General features: G+C 39.3%; 1 long non-coding RNA gene across 1 annotated transcript; it reads right to left on the bottom strand.

The window, feature by feature from the left end:
• Positions 1–3,991: 3,991 nt before the first annotated feature.
• LOC308382478 lies at positions 3,992–5,744 on the bottom strand. The gene is made up of 3 exons (XR_013969058.1): positions 5,685–5,744; positions 4,271–4,398; positions 3,992–4,155 (listed from the first exon to the last, which is right to left on the bottom strand). It is a non-coding gene; the product is annotated as an uncharacterized lncRNA (long non-coding RNA).
• Between the last annotated feature and the right edge of the window lie 14,507 nt (positions 5,745–20,251).

The following is a 20,251-nucleotide window of genomic DNA, read 5'->3' as shown; positions in this document are numbered from 1 at the left end:
TCCTCAACCTAACTGCAAATATATGTGATGAAAGAGACAGATTTCTTGTGTGTTTATAAAAAAGATTATTGTCCCAAACTATTCAGTCAAATAAAATGTAAGTAATATTGTAAGTGAGAAATTGCAACTCATAATTTAGTCCAGCTGGAAAGGTTTGATGCTCACCCATTTTGCTAAGTGACAGCTTGTCATAAACAATAAAGTCAGTCAGTATTGACACACGATTAGATGCGTAAGAAAATACACTACCATGGTGTTAAAGATGGTTGTCTGTTATAACCTTACCTGGTCTGTTCAGCTCTGTGAGTGAAATGTTTTCATAAATAGGAAGTCCTCCTATTAGAAAGACAACAACATTGATAATAGGTTGCAGTGACATTAATATCACTCATTACAGTCATTCAGAGTTTTCAGAGCATTGAGACATTTTCAAGAAATATTCTGCATTGCACTCAAGAGTGTTTTAATGGTAAGAAATAAATAGTACAACAGTCCTTAGGGTTAAATATACAACAGAGAAAGGTGATTTATCACCCGATCAGATACCTTCCTCACCCCCATCAGACTGGTGCTCACTGGTGTTTCTTTCAGCCAGGCCACTAGAGGAAGACAGAGATCTAAATGTCACATTAACATTCACATCATAGAGATGTGGTGAGTCACAGTCACAGAGCTAGAAATTCAACCTGAATCCTTGCTTGTAATTTCCTAACTAAGCATCTGAAACACAATGAATGCCAAGACAAGCTCTTGAACTATCAGTGATAGCAAGCTAACTTCTGTTGACACCTCTTGTGCAAATAAGGTGGCTTTTAGCCACATGAACTAAGGACTGATGGTTTCTTTCTAGAATTTGCAGGGTTACTTACTGCTCTGCATTGGAGGAGTTGGACACAGGACCTGCAGACACACAAGACACACAATCCCTCTGAATGACAGAAGCAACACATCTGGGTTCTTACAGATTCACTCATATTTAAAGGTGCAGTCTGCAGTTCTATTCCGATACGCCTTTTCCCCCAAATCAGTAAAACTGCTCCTCACAGTCTACTAACTGTCAATTTAGTGTGGGTGCTAAAACAACTCTGGTGTTTGTACATTGACCTGACTCTGTAAATGGGAAACAGCATAGGGGCTTGGACAGAGCTATAAACAATGTCTGCCAAATAAACACGACATGGAAAGGAGGCATCTATTTTGTTTGAATGTTGAACGCAAATATCAAAAACCTTTAAGCAGAAACACAGATTGTACCTTTATGTTCTATGGTGAATGTAATCAAATCAAGTTTGCTGTAGAAATAACTGTAACAAATGCCCCAGTTTACCCCTAGGTCTCCGACAGCAGCGTGGAACAACCTTTAAAAAGATGATGGTGAGGACCACTCCCACAGTCACACCCCCAGCCACAGCCACACCCATTATAAGATGAATGGGTTTAGAACCTGAAAATGAGTCAGACAAGGGGCCTCATTTATAAAACGTTGCGTAGAAACCATCCTACATTTTGTCTAAGACATTTCCTGAAATGAGCGTAAGTGAGATCCACAGAAAACAGACGTACACACAAAAAACACGTGAACGCCAATCCTTCGGTTATAAATCACAAATGGTCATGAAATTGTGCGCAACTGAATCACCGCCCTCAAAACGCCCCTATTTAATCTAATCAGCATATTATCAATGCACAAACAGAGCGCATCCTCAATGCAAAAACTATCTGTGACAGTGGCAAGCAAGAAAGAAACATGTAAACAGAAGAATTAAAGTGAGGCTGACATCGACATTCTGCTGATGTTACAGCAGATGCGGGCCAAAACATCGTTAGAAAGCCTGTCTGGTGGCTTAATGGCAAAAGCAAAGAATTTGAAGTAGTAGACACGTCTCCGAAGCACCAGCACCTGCGGCAGCAGCACCAAGGCTTTGGTGCGCTCCACTACCGACCTGTGCTGTATTGAAGTGGGCTTCCTAGGCTCTTCTGCGCGTGCGAAATCTGGATGAGAATACATTGGGAACCCTGTTTTACCCAGGAAATCCTCTTTCACATTTTGCTGGGCACTGTATGGAAATCTAATAAATTGCGGGCTATGGGATAGTATACTGCGAAGAACATCGGGCAAAATTCTGCTTAATGATGACGGGGATTGCTCGACTGGTCTCCAATTTCTCATCGGAACGTTCCTGTAGCCAGGAATCCAAGGACGGACAATACCTGAACGTGTATGGCCTGGTTGCCTCTGGTGCGCCTCTCTAGACGAGAGGCCATTTGGGCACAACGCTCTCGGCAAGCGGTACCTGCTTATCAGACATACATCATCCTGTTTCAAAAAGTCTGCGTGATCACAAAAAAACCCTCTCTCTCCTTATTGCGCAGTTGGCAATATCCTCTAACAACGCAAATGCAGCCATATCTCCTACTGAAAACTAAGCCACTATTAGTCATTTTATAGGCTATAAGTTTGAGCGAAATGTTTTACACTTGTGAAATTAAAACGGAATACCTATAAGATGTGAATCTCATTCATGTGTACATTATTCTAATAGTTTATTTGATTTTATTGAGCGAAACATTAATTTGGCCTTTCACCATTAGCCCAAATGGTGACGGTGGTGCCGACGATGATGATGATGGAACTGTGTGTCGGCGCTCGGAGAGTCCTGAATTCCTGCAGTACTCCAGTATTGCCGCAAGGAAATGTACTTACACGAACTGAAACCAGACGTAGAGATACGTCCTTTTCTACGTCTAAGACGGTTTTTATAAATCTGTACTTAGACGTGGATTTGATCGCACGCACAGCCTAAGATCAGTTCTGTGCGTAAGTACACTGTAAAAAAAAAAATCGTAAAAAAACGGTTTTTTTCCGGCAGCTGGGGTGCCAGAAAAATACCGTAAAATAACAGAAAATTACTGTACCGTAAAAAAACGGTTTTTTTCCGGCAGCTGGGGTGCCAGAAAAATACCGTAAAATAACAGAAAATTACTGTACCGTAAAAATACGGTTATTTCCCGTAATTAAAATACAGTTTTTAGTTGTAATTTTACCAAGATTTTCCCTTATTTTCAGGTTTTTTAACATTAAATAACAACATTTTCACATTTTAAAACAATTAAATGACCTAGAAAAACGGTAAATAAACGTTGTATTACGAACATTATTCGTAATACAACATTTATTTTCCATTTTTCTAGGTCATTTAATTGTTTTAAAATGTGAAAATGTTGTAATTTAATGTTATTTTACGGTATTTTTTCTGGCGCCCCAGCTGCCAGAAAATTACCGTTTATTATAATTTTTAGTGTATAGTCACTTACCTGATCTTTCAGCCTTTGAGAATATGCCTCTCTCTATCACTTGTTCACACACTAAATCCATTTATTGGTCTCATAATTACAGAAATGTGCTGTTAAATTAAATTACCCATGAAGATGGTAGATTAACATTGTTATACGGGTAATAATGCTTACATTTACAGAAATGTGCTGTTATTAGTTGGTTTTAATGGCATTATTTGTTTAAAAATCCTGTATATAATTTTTTATGAGATGTAATATAATAGTATACAACAATAATTTGATTAATCTTTAAAAACTAGTTAAAAAAAATGAATATTTAAAGCACTTTCAACTTAAAAAAACTATACTCACCTAATAACACAATAATTATTTTAATTTTAAATGGTTTAAACCAGTTTTTGGCCAGTCGGAAAAGGGGCTTAAATGAATTGTGTTTGAACAAGACTAAGCTGAGAACAACTACAATTTCCCATTCTCTGTATTTTTATTCTGTATATATATATAAAAAAAACTAACAGGTAACCATACAGCAACTGGTTCTGAAACAAACAAAAACAAATTCAACTGAATTGGAAATGAAAGAAAAAAAGTTAAAAAAAAAAACTAAACAAAAATCCACAGACTCTTGATATCTTCTAATATAATTTCCAACTCGACTGCAAATGTAAATGTTTTTTTTTTCAATAAGGCCCAATACATCAGCCCTTCATCTCCAAGTGGCATAGCAATCTTGTCACTTCTTGCGACGATCAGCTACTGCTGGGCAGCTCCGCTTGGGTGTCCAATGCACACAATGCTAGGCTGGTGGCCTCTCGATGAATCAGGATTCTCAAGCAATGATGAAATGCTCGTTCTAGGCTGTAACACAAAACGTTTGAATTACTACATTATTAAACCAGCATGGGGAGGAGACCACAACACAACATCAGGAGGTTCAGTGATGCAACCAATAAGTCATAAGACACAAACATACTTGCACAAAGTCCATGAGGTAGGAAATGGCTGATTTAACACTGCAGCGACTCCATCCAGCCCCTCGTCCTGATGGCATTGGTGGAAGAAGGTGTATGAGCATCTGAAGTGCTTTGAAGCAAAGCATGTCTAGATGAAAATATTAGAATCCAAATTAGATATCTACCATTACACAAGGTTAAAGTGCATATGACACCTAAAAAAAAAAGGTAAACGGCATATAATTATCAAGACTATACATTAAACATAGTACTTTGAAGTCATGTGTAAACCCGATGATTGAAAAATTAGGTTTGTACACGATTTCAAAGTGTGGTTTTCGCGACGCTCTTCGGCAAGCAGTGCCGGCTTACCTGAAACCTGAAGTCTGTGGCAGAAAATTGCTCAAAATTGCTGAATTTTTCACCCTCCATCGATAGCTGTGTGGTGTGGGAACGAATGAAGTCTACCACCACTGACATCACAGGGTCACCTGGCAGTAGACCTCATTCGTTCCCACGCCACACAACTAGCGATGGAGGTTGAAGAATTCAGCAATTTTGAGCAATTTTCTGCAACAGACTCAAGCAGAGATGAGATTGAGGAAGACTTCGATCCGGATCAGTTTGTAAAGGTGATTGTGAGCATTGAGCCGTATCTGGAAGACGAGCCAGCAGAAGAGCCGAGTTCTGACAGTGATGACATAGAAGTTAGCTAGCCTCGCTGCTAATAAGTATAACGCCCCCCTCATTGAGGCAGATGTACCGTTTGCCTCCAGTCTCTTAGCTCTTTCACAGCTGTTGTTTGTCAGCCATTCTAAATACGTGAAATACATTCCCTATTTAATGGAAAGAGAGCAATGCTTCCAGCATTACTTCACAGCAAATTACTTTAGTTGTCATTTCAAGCTTGCTGGAGAAGGCACTCTTGTGCGACACACATTCTGCACCCACTTCTCGCGTACTTCCTCGTCTTTTGGAAATTTGAAAAGGCTAAAAGAATGGGAACTGACGTTCGAGCAATATGCTGCAACACACCGTGAAGGCATATTTACAACTGAGAAAATAGCCGGTGGCTCCCTAAGAAAATGTGTTTTCTGTCAGGAAAAATGGCGACCAAGTGCAACAGAGTACCTCCGTTTAAGTAATTTAAGTTTTTTAACGCAGGGTGGTAGTGAGTCGCTTGGGAAGTCGGTAGCTCAGTGGCGCTGCATTCAAATGATGATTTTAACAAGTCAAATGTGTATATTTTTCCTCAACATATATATATCGATTGTGAAATACCACCTTCGTTCTATTTATTAAAAAAAAATAGTATTGAGGTGTCATATGCACTTTAAGTTATCTTGAACAATTAAACTGGCTTCAGTTATTATCCATTGCATAAAAGTTATAAGTGCATTTCCCCCCTATCTTTCTGAATGCGAACCAACATACCATCACTGTTGTTCCTGGTGGTTGAAGGATTTTCCAGATCCTCAGACAACTCCAACGCAGCAACTTTCATTAGCTTAGGGATGATGTTCATCTGCCATTTGCGAAGGAAAAGATCAGCTTTCCCCTCAAACTGGCTATCGAAGTCAAACTAAGATGTACAAAGATAAATATTCCATCCAATTTATTCATTTGAATTTACAGGCTATATTTACTGAGATATTGGGGGGGGGGGGGGGGGGTAAGTGTTCCTTTTCATGGGTTGAAGGTAGAGAGTGGACATGAGGCATCAGTCAATAATACCAAAAATACAATGGCCCTTATTTCTGAAACAATAAACATTTGGTACATCAGTAAAATGTGGGGTGGGAAGGTAACACTTACATATCCCTCATTGTGTTCCTGGATTTTGACACTCAATTTAGGAAACGTGGTGACAACATTCTTGTCAAGACGCACCTTGTCATCACTGGATGGGTAACTGAAAATAACAGACAGCATCAACCAAACCATTTCTAAACACACATTGAAGAGTTCAGAAGTCCACCTGACCTTTTTTGTGGTAAATTGGAAAAAACACAGCTGGCATGATTATCGTATAGTAGGCACTGAGAATATTTCCCTTTATATCATACCTAAATTTTTAAGTTTTTGCACCTGAACTCTTCAATTAGAAACATGTATTGCCATCAGTTATACTCACACTTCACATGTATTGACTAAAATATTAATTTTAAGTATGAGATATATAAGAACAACTTCCACTCCACTGTCAATACTTTTGAATCTCACACTTTGACAGTGTCGTCAACTTACAATCCTCATCTCTCCTCAAGATTGCTGACAGCAACCCTCACAAGTAGCACCCTGTTTTTTGTGCATATGGTACCAGAATTCTCATATTCTGTGAGTATGTTTGGAGCTTTTGATTGAATTAGTACTTTGAGTACTCCAATCCACTGTCGTCCAGCCTGTCATGGGAAGGTAGAAAATGTGTCTGTCTTGGCAGGGGAGGAGGCTGGAGAAAAACACAAACCAATACAAAAATGTATGAGCCATTGGTGCAGTTTAAAATCCCTAAACAAACATTTAAAACACATATTTTCAACAGGACTGCACAATTACTTAAAAAATTAGCAACAACTATTCAACCAAAGTTTTCTTATCTTACAGACTTACCGGACATATCAGTTGAATTTCTGCATCCGCTAGCTCAGAACCCGACCAGAAAAAAACAACTGAAATGTATCAAGTTCGTTGATGTCTGTGTTACGATCTGTATCAATAAACTCATTGAAGTCGGCATTATACATGAGAAATCAATCTATATATACACTTCAGAAGGTAGGCCATCTTGAGATTTTCATTCATCAAGTAATTCCTTCGCAGGTGGTAAACTATCTTGCAGATCTCTCTGCCATCTAGGTAGATAGATGCCAGTATTTTTTTTAAAGCTAGCCTCCATTTGCTGATAAAGAGAAGAAAAACAAGGTTTTAGTCATTATTCACTACAGTAAAAAAAAAAAAAAAAAAAACAGACAGCCACTTCTACCATTGCCATTGTTTTGCTAGCTTATCAAACCATGTAGCAAAATTAGATTGATAGATAGTGCCGTATTTGAGTAATTAAATCTTACCGAACTGTGTTTTATTTGAACCGTTCAAGGCCGGTTACTCTGTTGTAGAATTGAACAGAAAAAGAAAATGTAACAGGTCAGGAACAGACAATACAATGACCAATACTCAAGCTATGCATTCAAGTTCACAGGAGATTGCTCCCGATTCCATTGTGCCTTGTCTGTGGGGGGGAACTCGAACAAACTAAACTTAAAAGGCATTTCACAACCAAACAACACAATAACATGTAATGCTGGTGTGCCGTGAGACTTTTTTCCCCATAGAATACATAGATTGTGCTTCGAGAGAAAAGGGTTTGGGGAAAACTGATTTACACCACTGGCGTTGCCCCTGCTCTATGGTTATAATATAAAATGGAGCAAACTAGCCAACACGATATGCTAAATAGCTAGCCTTAAAGCTATGGCAAAAGAGTATCTATGATATGTGCTTAAAAGAGCCTTCGTCATTAGAAAACGCAATATGTTACTAGCCAGGTTTTTACTTTCTCTCACTCTGCATGTTTTCAATAGCAAATACAAAATGCCAACCAATTTTACAGATTAAATTATCCAGGTTGGCTAGCTAGCTAACTTGAACTGTACATGTTACCTTAGCTAGCTACTATGGCTTACATTACCTAACGACTACAAACTGAAGGTTGTTAGTGCAAGCTAGCTAGTCAAAGTTAGCCAGAGCCTCATATGGTGTTGGCTACACTCACATTACGGCCCCCATTCAGCACACCAACATGACAGCACGACAACCTATACACAATGAGCCTTTCATCGTCAAATACAATGCCAGGGTATTAAGCTTTTTATTTTTGAGAACTCAATTAAAGTACAAAGACATTTACCTTTAGTCTTCTGCTGTCGTGTGTCTTGTCAGTGTTGAAACTCCGTGGTAACCAGTGCAAGAATGTTCTATTTGGGCGCGCGCAGACCCTACATCGGCCTCAATGCGGGAGGCGTATGAGAGCATAGACATAACACATGTATATGTCTATGTATGAGAGCATAATCTGTATGCTAACGGTATACTTTTAGCAGAGAGGCTAGCTAGCTTAAGCTACTATGGTTCTTAATGGGGTTTTGGTCTACGCGAAATCAGCAACCTAAAATAATATTTGAGAGCCTTAGTTAAAACCACCAATACTGTGCACCATCCGTGTTGCACATAAACAACTAACCGAGTCAATGTAGACGTATAAAAAGTCGTGTAGATAGCTTAATTCACATCAAATATTTCCCACTAACAGGCTACACGCCGCCATCTTTGTTCAGTTTCGATATTTTTGAGTGACTCACTCTCAACCAATCAGAATGCTTGATTTCATCTACCCGTGTTACAACAGTAAATATACGTATTTCTAATGGGTTTTTTCTGTGTAAAACAACAGAAATATTCTGTGTTTTTACATGTACAGTGATTTCATGTTATTTTACATTTGTCATGTAAAATCACAGTTTCTTTTTGTAAAATGAATGGTATTTTAAAAATACAGAAAAAAACTGTAAAAAAAAACAGTAAAATTCTGTTTTATTACATTTTTTTTTTACAGTGTACGTTTTATAAGTGAGGCCCAAGGCTTTATAAAGAAGGTAAGTCACATGATCCAGACACTGTATTGGACCTGCATGTCATGTCTAGATCTACATTAAGGACACCAAATCATAAATATCATAAAAAACATTAAATTACCATCCTTGATTGACTGTTCACATGAAGGTCAACTTTTTTACCTGATTGTGGTGCTGTGGGTCTCTCTCCCCTCTTCAGAGTGACGTTCTCTCCAGTGTACACGTGAGGCTTGGGCTGTGTGGTGAGTTTAGATTTGGGCAGGGCTGTGGGAATACATTGTGGGAATTAAGAGCAGCAATTTATCTTCATGTCACAAATGTGGACCTAAAGATGTATAATCAGAAATGATGCGCATACTCACCCTTCACCTGAATATGAACTGCATTACTCCTTTCTGATGGTGTGGATCTGTCTTTCCTCTCTGCCTGACACCAGTATTGACCCTCATCAGACTTAGCAACTACAGTGATGGTGAAGGTGTTTCCCTCAGACTCAAACACCAGATTAGGGATTGACCCTTTAAACCAGTTATACGTCCATCCACCGAGAGACTCTATCACACACTTCAGAGTGACTGTTTCTCCAGTGAACACTGGACTCTGTGGCTCTACTGTTAATGTAGCTGTGGGTAAAGCTGTGGATACAAACATGGACAGACAAGAGATCTGTCAGTCAATTGCAATAAATGTTGCACATCTACAGCAGTGTCAAATTATGAAAATCAAATCTAAAAACAAATTAATTACAACAGAGCTGAAGTGAATTTGAGGTATTCAATGTCAATCTTACCAGAAATAAAAACTGACATTTTAGCATCAAAGCTCTTCAGTTGTCTTCTGACACCATAACACTGGTAGTGACCACTCTCTTCAGGGAGTGAGATGATGATGAATCCAGAGACAGACTTTTGAATAATTTTGTTGTTCCTTTCCCAGTGATACTCCCAGCCTAGACCCTGTGAGATGTCACACCTCAAAATAACTCTGTCTCCACTGTAGAAGGGCTGCTGAGGAGACTGGATGGTGATGTTGGCCCGGGGTGTCTCTGCATAGACATAATTACCCATCATATTTGTATTAACCAATATAGGATATTTATAAAGTGTTTTTCCCTCAGAGATATAGAAGTACAAAAAGGATGTGACAGACATTGAAGTATGCTTGAGATAAATAAATAATGAATAAATGAACTTCATTAATTACTTCAGGAGGACCTTTTATGGTTTCCGTTTTTTCCCTTTCCTTTAATGTATTAAATAGACTGTTGTGCATGTAAACAATCTACAAAGTTACAATCCCCAAAGCACATGCCAGCCAGAAGGAGTAACTCTCTTCCATAGGATGACACAATCTCGTAACGCAATCCGTATTACCCGCCTAGCTGACCAATCAGAGCAAACTGGGCTTATCGGAAGGGGGGTGGGCTTAAAGACATAGGAGCGTTTCAGACAGAGAGTCGATGGAGATGTACAGTATGAAATAACTACGGCATCTATTCAAAGAAGACCCCCAAAATACAATTATGATTATTGAATATGAGCATAATAGATGTATGCTTAACAGGACCCTGATGAAGTAGGGAAAAGAGATGCAATCGGTGTTGAAAAAACATATTGGGAAAGCAAACAAAAGCTGGACCACTTATATGTCCAGTTACTTAGAGATGCAGGACTCTGTGGCCCTACTGTTAGTGTAGGTTTAGCTAGAGCTGCAGAAACATATGAACACAAACCAGAGCTGTATTTGATCTACAAGTCATGTTTATGGAATTCAAGGTGGAATCTGCAAATCTGAAACTCAGCAAGTTGCTCCTTAGTCCTGTGGCTGTCAATTAGGAATGTGCGCTAAAAGAAAAACCTCTGAGCCATAAACAATTCCAGCAAATCAAAATGTTGCTTCGGAAGCATGCAAGGAAAGTGTGCTATTTCACTGGCTGTTAAATATCAACAACCTTTGATTGGCTGTAGAAAGTGGAATGTTTGTGGGACAAGCGTCAATTCTACTTATTGTCATTAACATTCATGCAAGGTTACCTTGACTAAATTAATTTACCAAAAAAAAGTAACATTTATTGTTCATGAAGAAACTAATGGTCCTCTAGATATATTTCATTCATACACATGTTTGTAGCCTTTCACTGTCTAAGGTCTATATCCCTCGTCCGGGATATTTTAATTTTTTTGTTAAAAAAAATGTTAAGCTCCGCGAGTTTTCGTCTTAGAGACATAAAAAGAACAACCACGGAAACATTGAACCCTTTTCTTTCATAATATATACAGTTCAAAATTAAAAAATATAATAAAAAAATAAAATAAATAAGCACTTTGTCAGGGGAATAGAACTGATGTGTTGCACTTTCTAGTATCTGAGTGGGGTTTCTGCTGCTAAGGACCCACTCATTAGCAAATGACAGCTATTCATATAATAAGGAGATGGTGATTCAGTGATCTCCATTGGGTCATGGTGTGGCAAGATTCACTCCGGGGGTTTTGGGCCACAAAGACTTTCTAGGGCCATTAGGATATGGCCTTTGTCTTTGCGAGAGTTGTCACAGGTTTGTTCACACCAACTCATCAATATGCATTTGTAGGGGCACAGATTTAGGAATGGCACAGGACACTCTGAAATTATAAATATGTGGTAGTGAAACAAGACATACTTTCTGAATGCTAAACTAACATGTGTTTAGCCAACACCTACTATGTTTACAAGGCTCAGAAATAAAAAGTCTTGTGAATAAATCTTTACAATGTGTTTTTGTACAAAGTCTGAGCACCTCTGAAACAAGGTTTTTCCAAGGGTATGTTTACATTTGATTTAAATTAAACTTTTTTTTACTACACTCCTTTTACTTACATGATATTATTGCTGAGGTCTTCTAGAATAGAATTATATATTCCATTTGGGCATCAATGTTTTTAGTTAAGCAAAATGTACAAAAACATCAAGGCATGTCAGACAACTTAGAAAAGTCTAAAAGGCCTTGGACCTTAGAGTGTTAACCACCACCATCTTGGCCTAACCGTTTGGTTACATCTGCAGGGTGGACAAACTAAGTGATACACTGCCTCCTATGTGCTTGGAGTGTGGATTATGACATCATTTAGCTCACTAGTTGATAGCTAGCCAGACTTCCATAAAGCACCTTTAAAGCTGACAATGAAATACATATTTACACTGGAGACTCACCTAACACATGCATTACGTAGGTTTCACTTTCAAGATGAAGCCTTTGGTTTCTTGTAGATGCATTACATTTATAAGGGACGCTGTTGAAACTTTCATCAACCTGGTCCAGTGAAATGTCATTATTTTCAGATGTTCTTCCCAGTTGATACTTGTCTCTGTACCAGCTGTACATCCAGTGACCACCAGGTGGATCTCCCTGTATGTCACATGTCAGGTGGATGTGTTCTCCTCTGAAAACCAGCGGCCAGTTTGGCTTCTGAGTAACTACAGCCTTGGGACTTTCTGAGGAAAGGGCACAATCATCAGACATATTTAAACACACCTTTCCACTTAAACATTATTAGTGATGTAAGATTAAAAGTCACAGACAACAACTAAAATGTGCGTTTACCTGCTGTGCAACAACAATATCTCAGGGAGCCCAGGACTGAAACCAAGAAAGAATCAGTGTGAGTATGACATCACAATATTGACAGCATTAGAGAGTTAAGGCCCCGTCACACCATAGCGTTCTGGTCAACATGTCACTGTTATGCAATGTTAGACAAGCGTGTTGAGCATGTGACTTACGTGTGAATAACGACAGAATAGCGTTTGGCTAGCGTGTGAGTTTGTTGTGTATGTTTGGCGTTGAAGCCAAATAACTATATTTTTGTACAAAAAACATCCTCTCATGCACTGTGATTTTTTCCTCTTCACCACTTTCTTCAGTTACCACATCCCAATAACGTGGGGTGACAGAGCGGTCCCTCACCTTATGTTAGCTGGAAATTATTCCCTCGGGAGACCAGGAACGCAGCTGTTGAGCTGGAATGCCTGGCAGTCAAGTGGGCACTTGACAGTTTAAAATAATATTTAATAGGTAGGGATTTCATCCTGGAAACAGACCTCTGCACCTTGCAGTGGCGCATGAAGGACTGCAATGCATGGACTACGTGTTGGTTTTTGGCACTGCAGCCCTACCGCTTCACAGTGCGGTATAAGGCTGGTAAGTAGAACATTGTGGCCGACTTTTTGTCGCGTAGGTTTGGTCTTGGCATTGGTAGGGACACCCCCCCCTACATCTGCACTGGATTTCCGAATGCATGTCAAAATATTGCCTTAATGAACAAATTACATAACTGAGAAGTACATGAAGTGCATTTGTTTGTTCTGAAATGTATTTGTAATATGTAGGTAATTGGTTCAGGTTTTATGGAGCTGTACTAAGCCTACATCATCTGTAAGGGAGAGTGGGGTAATTTGTGCCAGAAGGGAAGTTGTGCCACCCCTTATTTCTAGGGAACCATAGAAAAAATTGGTCAAGTGACCACACATTTTTGAAGAGTCAGCCATTTAACTCATCCTGCAAAGAAGAGAGCCTCTTTGCATGAGAGATAAGCACGTTTAAGTTCAAAAAACAGTTTTTTTGCCTTTCAAAGTAAAATTTCTATGATCACAGTTTTTTGATTGTTGTGTCTAAACAGTTATAGACAGGTTTGAAAACATTTCACACATGTTTCAGTGCTTTGGTAAGCTACACTATAATAGGTTTGTAGAAAATCGGCCTTTGATGTTGTAAAATAACTTTAAATAAACCTTAAATGAGTAATTTTGCATTGAATTTGTCTAGCTTTTATATAGCATCACAGTTTCTGAGATGCAAATATACTGTTTTACTTCAATAATCAATGGCACAATTTACCCCAATGTATTCTCTTTAATGGCACAACTTGCCCCCGAACACTTTTTCGGAAAGCTATATTCCTTAAATACTATATTTCAGATCCAAAGTGATTGTTCCCAAGGATGCACCACATCCTGAAATATATGTTCATATTAGTGATGGGAAGTTCGGATCATTTTACCGACTCGAATCTTTGAATCTCATTCAGTAAAATGAACGAATCTTTTTTCGAGTCGTTCGTTCATTTCAATGGCGGGGGGGGGGGGGGGGGGGATGTAAATACGTCCACTACAAACATGTATCATATTTTCATGGAGGTCACTGCATGTAAACCAGCATATACTAATTTAAAAGAAATTCCTGCATTCAAATAATGTAGCCTATTATGAAAGTTTGGATGAAATGGTCATTTATTATCACATAAGCATTTAATTATCACGGCAAACAATTACGCTGCACTGAACTGTATGTAAAGTTAAAATAACTAAACCTGTAATTATTTCTTGTGAACCAATATCATTCACGTCTTACTAAACATAGACACTCGAAAGTGAACGAGGTTAATAAGTCCTTTCTGTTTCCTCTTTTGAGCATATGCAGGTTACGTGAAAAAATATCCAAAGACTCGTATCCGAAGACCCAGTCAAAATGAACGAAACATTTCGGTTTTCTCTAGCTTCCCATGCTGAGCCTATGCAGATCACGTGAATGACCTAATCGTTCACCTCCCGACTCTGTGTCTTTGGATCAACGTTTCGTTCATCTGCCGGATATGGGTCTTTCGTTCAATGATTCGTTCTTTTGCCGGATATGGGTCTTTCGTTCAATGTTTCGTTCTTTTGCAAACCACAAGTCTTTGGGTCAATGATTCGTTCTTTCGCCAACCGTGTCTTTGGATCTATGATTCGTTCATCTGCCGGATATGGGTCTTTCGTTCAATGATTCGTTCTTTTGCCGGATATGGGTCTTTCGTTCAATGATTCGTTCTTTTGCAAACCGTGTCTTTGGATCGATGATTCGTTCATCTGCCGGATATGGGTCTTCGGATCCTTTTCCACGTGACCTGCATAGGCTCAGTAGCCTACAGTCAGCTAGAGGAAACGGAAATGATTTGTTCTTTTTCCGACTGGGTCTTCGGATACGGGTCTTTGGATCATTTTTCACGTGACCTGCATCCAACGAATAATTTCTGTTTCCTTGGCTTAGCCAATGCAACAGTCCCGATGAACGAGAAAAAGAACGAATCTTTTTTTGAGAGGACTCGTTACTCTCGAGTCGTTGTAAGGATCAAAATGAACGAATCGTTCACGAACGACACATCACTAGTTCATATTTAAGTTGGAAGCATTACTGTCATGGCCTCGCTTAAAAGTCACTTAAAAAAAAAAAAAACTGGCACAACTCACCCCACTCTCCCCTACTGGATTGCAGTGCAATGTAATATTGTATTGATTATGCTGCATACATTTGGGCATCCCAATTTATTGCACATTCTACTACCTACAATGTATAACATTTATTCTCAAAATAGCCAGTGTGAATGATAACATTCATGGGTCACATTGTCTTAACATCCCTTATAAACAGTATTTGAATGCAATCTTTACCAGAAATGGATAATTCAACGTCTTATCTGAACCCCTTATGCTGATTAATCATCACCCTGCTCTTCATCATCTGTAGCTTCAGGCTGAATGTTATCCTGCACAGCAATTCATCAATTAAATACAATCACTAACCATGCTAAGTTGACTGCTGATTTCTTTTGCCTTCAACAAGAACAACTACTGCTAACACACTGGTCGAAAGATTGCAGACGATAGGGATAGATTTAATACAAGCAAAAGGTACATGCTCTACACACTAACAACTTTTAAAACATGTTTCCATTGTAGAATGGGTGGCGAAGTAAGGCTAGCAGGGTCGCACTGTGTGGGTAGTGTTCCTACTAGCTAGCTAACGACGACATGGGCTTCTTGGTAGCGCCTGTCTCTCTGGGTAGAAAAATTATTCTGGCATCTCTCTTCTTTTTAGGTGGCTTTTTCCTATCTACAAAGCACAAAAGGGTCAGAATATTAATGCTGAGACCAAACGAAATACTGATATGAGGCTTTATTATTTCCTGGCGTATTTAGTAGCTTACCGTGACAGACAGTGTTGGGAAAGTTCACTTTCTAAATGAAATAGTTCAGTTCATAATTCACACATTTTAAAATGAACTAGTCCAGTTCATAGTTCATAATTCAGAAAATTGAACTAAGTTCACAGCTCCAAAAAATGAACTAGTTCAGTTCTTTTTTTCAATATGTTGCGAGCTAAAAAAAAAAATCTAAATCTCTATATGTCTGCAATACCGCTTTCGGCCTCTATGCAACTTTTTCGCTCTCACACTTGCCAGGCATTGACAGTAAAATAAAGCACACGCAGCGATTTGAAACTGTTAAATGACTGTTAAATGTGTGTTTTTCGCCTGGAAGTCTCTAGAAATCTGGCACCTTATTGAACGAAATTAAAAAGAGTGAACGTGCCGTTCACAGACACCAGAATGAACGCATTCACAGTATCGTTCATCAGGCAATAATACAGAACGTTCAGTTCACGTTCACCAAAATTATGAACGAGTTCATGAACTTTCGTTCAATGAACGCGTTCAGGTACTACACTGGTGACAGACTACTGCCAGTAGCAGCTCTTTTCTGCAAGTCAGCTTTCACGACGTGTTTCTGACTCTGCCACTTCAGCCAATTAAATGACAGCATTTTGTCTTGCAGGCTCGAGGGAATTGGAAAACTTGGAAGTGTATTTTTCAATCTTTTGGGCGACGAACATAGTATTGATAATAATGCGAATGAGTTTGCAAATATATTGTGCAATTTTTTTTTCGCAAATTAACAAAATATTGGTGGGGACTTTTTTGTCTTTCCCAAACTTTGGTCGTGACTAGTCCCTACCAACCCTATGCAATCCTACGCCCTTGCTTGGATGTCATTTTGGACAGAGACGTTACTCTCATTGCCCCGCAGGAGTGGGAGAGAGAGACATTGCACAGACATTGCACGCACACACACACACACACACACACACACACACACACACACACACACACACACACACAAGAAAGCTACTTAAAAAGCATAGGTTTATATACCCACATGCATGGACATGCAAATGACACTCATTGGACGCAAGGGGTCTGTTCAGTGGTCGTTATAGGTCGCCAGTTAGTCTTTCACTGCAAAAGCAAACGATTAATAACAACCAAGTAACACGAGGGTAACGACTGACTAATGATAGCCAAACGCGTGCAACGTTAGTAAAACATTCAACAAACATTTTTCAGCGTTCTCCAGTGTTTAAAATCCATGAGAACTTTTGTGCAAGTTTCAAAAAAGGCATTCTCTCCGCCGATCGATTATTAATGACGATTACCAGCGTTCACCAGCGTTCACACAACACTCTTCTGGCGCTATACCGGCGATCATGGACGATTACCAACGTTTGACCGAACCTTATGGTGTGACGGGGCCTTTAGCTGTATTTGCACATCCACTGATTTTGGTCTGAACTAATGACTTGGTTCAACAGCACAAGATCTTCTCTAAGTTTGTTATTTTTATCTGTGTATTTTTCTCACCTTCTCTTCTCATTGGCGATGTTTGCCTATGTGGGGTTTTGTATCACTAGTCAAGGTTATGGTCAATACAACTTCTGACAAAAGCGTATTAACTGTATTTATTTGATTAATGATTTAACTTAATTTAGTGCGATTTACACAGATGGTTCTCTCTCTCTCTCTCTCTCTCTCTCTCCCTCTCTCTCTCTCTCTTTGTGTGAGTTCAACTAAGATTTACTTCCCAAATTCATCTCTGTAATTATTATCCCTAGGTGGGATGCTGATCAGTCTACAGTTCTCTTAGAATTAATCTTGCTTTTAAAATACATGTCACACACACACACACACGAGGATGTATTTTTCTTCTTTCTCTCTCTCGCTCTCTCTCTCTCTCTCTCTCTCTCTCACTCTCGCTCTCTCTGAAACATACACTTAAGACCATATGCACAAGTGAAGAAGAAATACTCACAGAGTGCTAATAGCTTCATGACATTAATGGCCTCAATCTGGGACAGTAGGCTTCGATCAACTGGCCTTTCTTATGTGCTCAGTTTACTAGTTAAGTTCTTTAAGAGAATATAAATCTGACTGTGTGTGCGTTTCTTTTTTTTCCAGTGGAACATCTTTCTCAGGAACTAAACCCACCTGAAGCATTCTCATCCGTCTCTATTTTAACTATAAGGCCTGAAGCATTCTCATCCGTCTCTATTTTAACTATGAGGCCTGGCCCTTGTCTCATCTCTATCTACACTTCTGCACACACTGAGGTCAACCACAATGGTTTAATTTTAGTTTCTGTTTTTGTAACCCAGTATGTGAATTTGGTTGATAACAATAATTTAACTTGATTTAGTGAGTTTAACTCTAGGATGATGACTCGCATGGTCACAGGAAGTTCAGTTCCTCCTTGACACTCTTTGTCTATGTTTGGTCACCTTATTCACAGACAGAAAGATACAATACCTTTTCTTTAATCCCTCTCTCTCACCCTCTCTCTCCCTCTCTCACTCTCTCTCTGACTCTCCCTCTCTCTGTGTGTCGTCATCAAAGATTCGCTTCACTCCCAAACTCATCTCTCTAATGCTTCTCTCAAGGTGTGATGTTTGTCAGACTAAAGGCCTGTTTGATTGAATCTCTCTTGCTTTTGAAATACACAAACACACACACACACACACACACACACACACACCCCTCCCCCCCCCGCCCCGAGAAACAAAAAGTTTGTTTCCTTAACCCCAAATGAGGGACACTTTCTTCCTGGTGCCGGTGCGCGTCAACAGCTGACCAACAATAATGGAAACCACTACCGGACTTGCAAGGATGTATTGTTCATAGCAATAGTCAAGACAAGTATAACAAGTTTCTCTCAAATCTCATGCATTATTTATTTTGGCCCACGCTCCGGTCAGAATCAGAGTCAGAACGTCATTTGTTAAACAGCATTTTAACCCATTTCGAACAGGGCCTCTGTCTCAACGTCCTATGTAACACAGACTGGTTGCAGTTCACTGCCTGGCCACAGTTTTAACATTGTTTTAGATGAGTCATGGGGGGGCGCTATTTACCTCTTGTCAATACAGAACCTAAGTTAGTTATCTAGCTTATGTTATAGTCTCCTCGATTTAACTTCTACAATTATATTGGGTGCCTGTGACACTTCGTATGAACGAGTTCATATTCATGAATTCATATTCACACATATTCACACCAGTTCATCATGTTCAAAGAATGCTGATATCAATTATGAAAACAACCAGTCGTCAATGTGCAAGCTTCCAATTGAATCGTGTTCGTGTTGGCGTAACCAATTACTATTATTTATTTATTTTGTTGGCATAACAAATGCTAGTGGAGTCAACTGAAGTTGAGGGGCGCTTGTCTCCAGGGCACAGGGACACAAAAAAAAAGGCTGTGATTGGAATACTGGACTGGAGCTGTGCCTGACGGGACAAAACAAAATCACCCATAATTCGGGATGACACAGACAATTCCTGACGTTTGGCAGCCCTACTTGGACCTACTATAACATACTTGAGTGTGCTAACATAATCAATAACGTCAGCTTGTTCGAGGTGTATGCATAGGCTAACCATTTATTTAGCAGCACATTTCCCGTATTTAACAATGATTAAACATGGACGTACCTGAAAGGGTGGCACAGGCATCATCTCGCAGTTTCTTACTCTTTCTTTTTTTTTGCCCCTGACTCCTGTTGTCTCGGCTCCAAAAACAGCTGACCGAGGATATCTCTTTCTCTCTCTCCCTCTCTCTCTTTCTCTCTCTCTCTCTCCCTCTCTCTCTTTCTCTCTCTCGCTCTCTCTCTCTCGCTCTCTCTCTCTCTCTCTGAAACATACACTTTAAACCAGGGGTGTCAAACAGGGGGTCCAGTTTGGCCTGCTGGATGACTTTGAGTGTAAAAATGACAGAAAAAATTACAGAAAGACGTAAAGTGCATCTCTTAAGGATGTGGAGGTTTATGAGTACAGCGATTTGTAATTCTTTTAATCAATCCGTTATAGGAAGAAGATATGTGCGCAGGGGGAGGGGGAGCAGTGACTGGCCTTTTTCATGTGCTCAGTTTACTAGTTAAGTTCTTTTAGAGAAACTAAATCTGTCTGCATCTGTTTCTCCTTCCATTCAGTGGAACATCTTTCTCAAGACCTAAACCCGCCTGAAACATCCTCATCCGTCTCTATTTTAACTATAAGGCCTGAAGCATTCTCATCTGTCTCTATTTTAACTATAAGGTCTGGCCCTTGTCTCATCTCTATCTACACTTCTGCACACACTGAGGTCAACCACAAAGGTTTACTTTCAGTTTGTGTTTTTGTACCCCAGTATATCTTTACCCTACAAAGGTACTTGCTGCTTATTGATTATTGTGTATTCATCATCTACTCTC

Source organism: Sprattus sprattus, assembly GCF_963457725.1.
Source record: "Sprattus sprattus genome assembly, chromosome: 21".
Taxonomy (NCBI): domain Eukaryota; kingdom Metazoa; phylum Chordata; class Actinopteri; order Clupeiformes; family Clupeidae; genus Sprattus; species Sprattus sprattus.
Note: the sequence above shows the minus strand (reverse complement) of the source record. Positions and strands in the feature narration are given on the sequence as shown.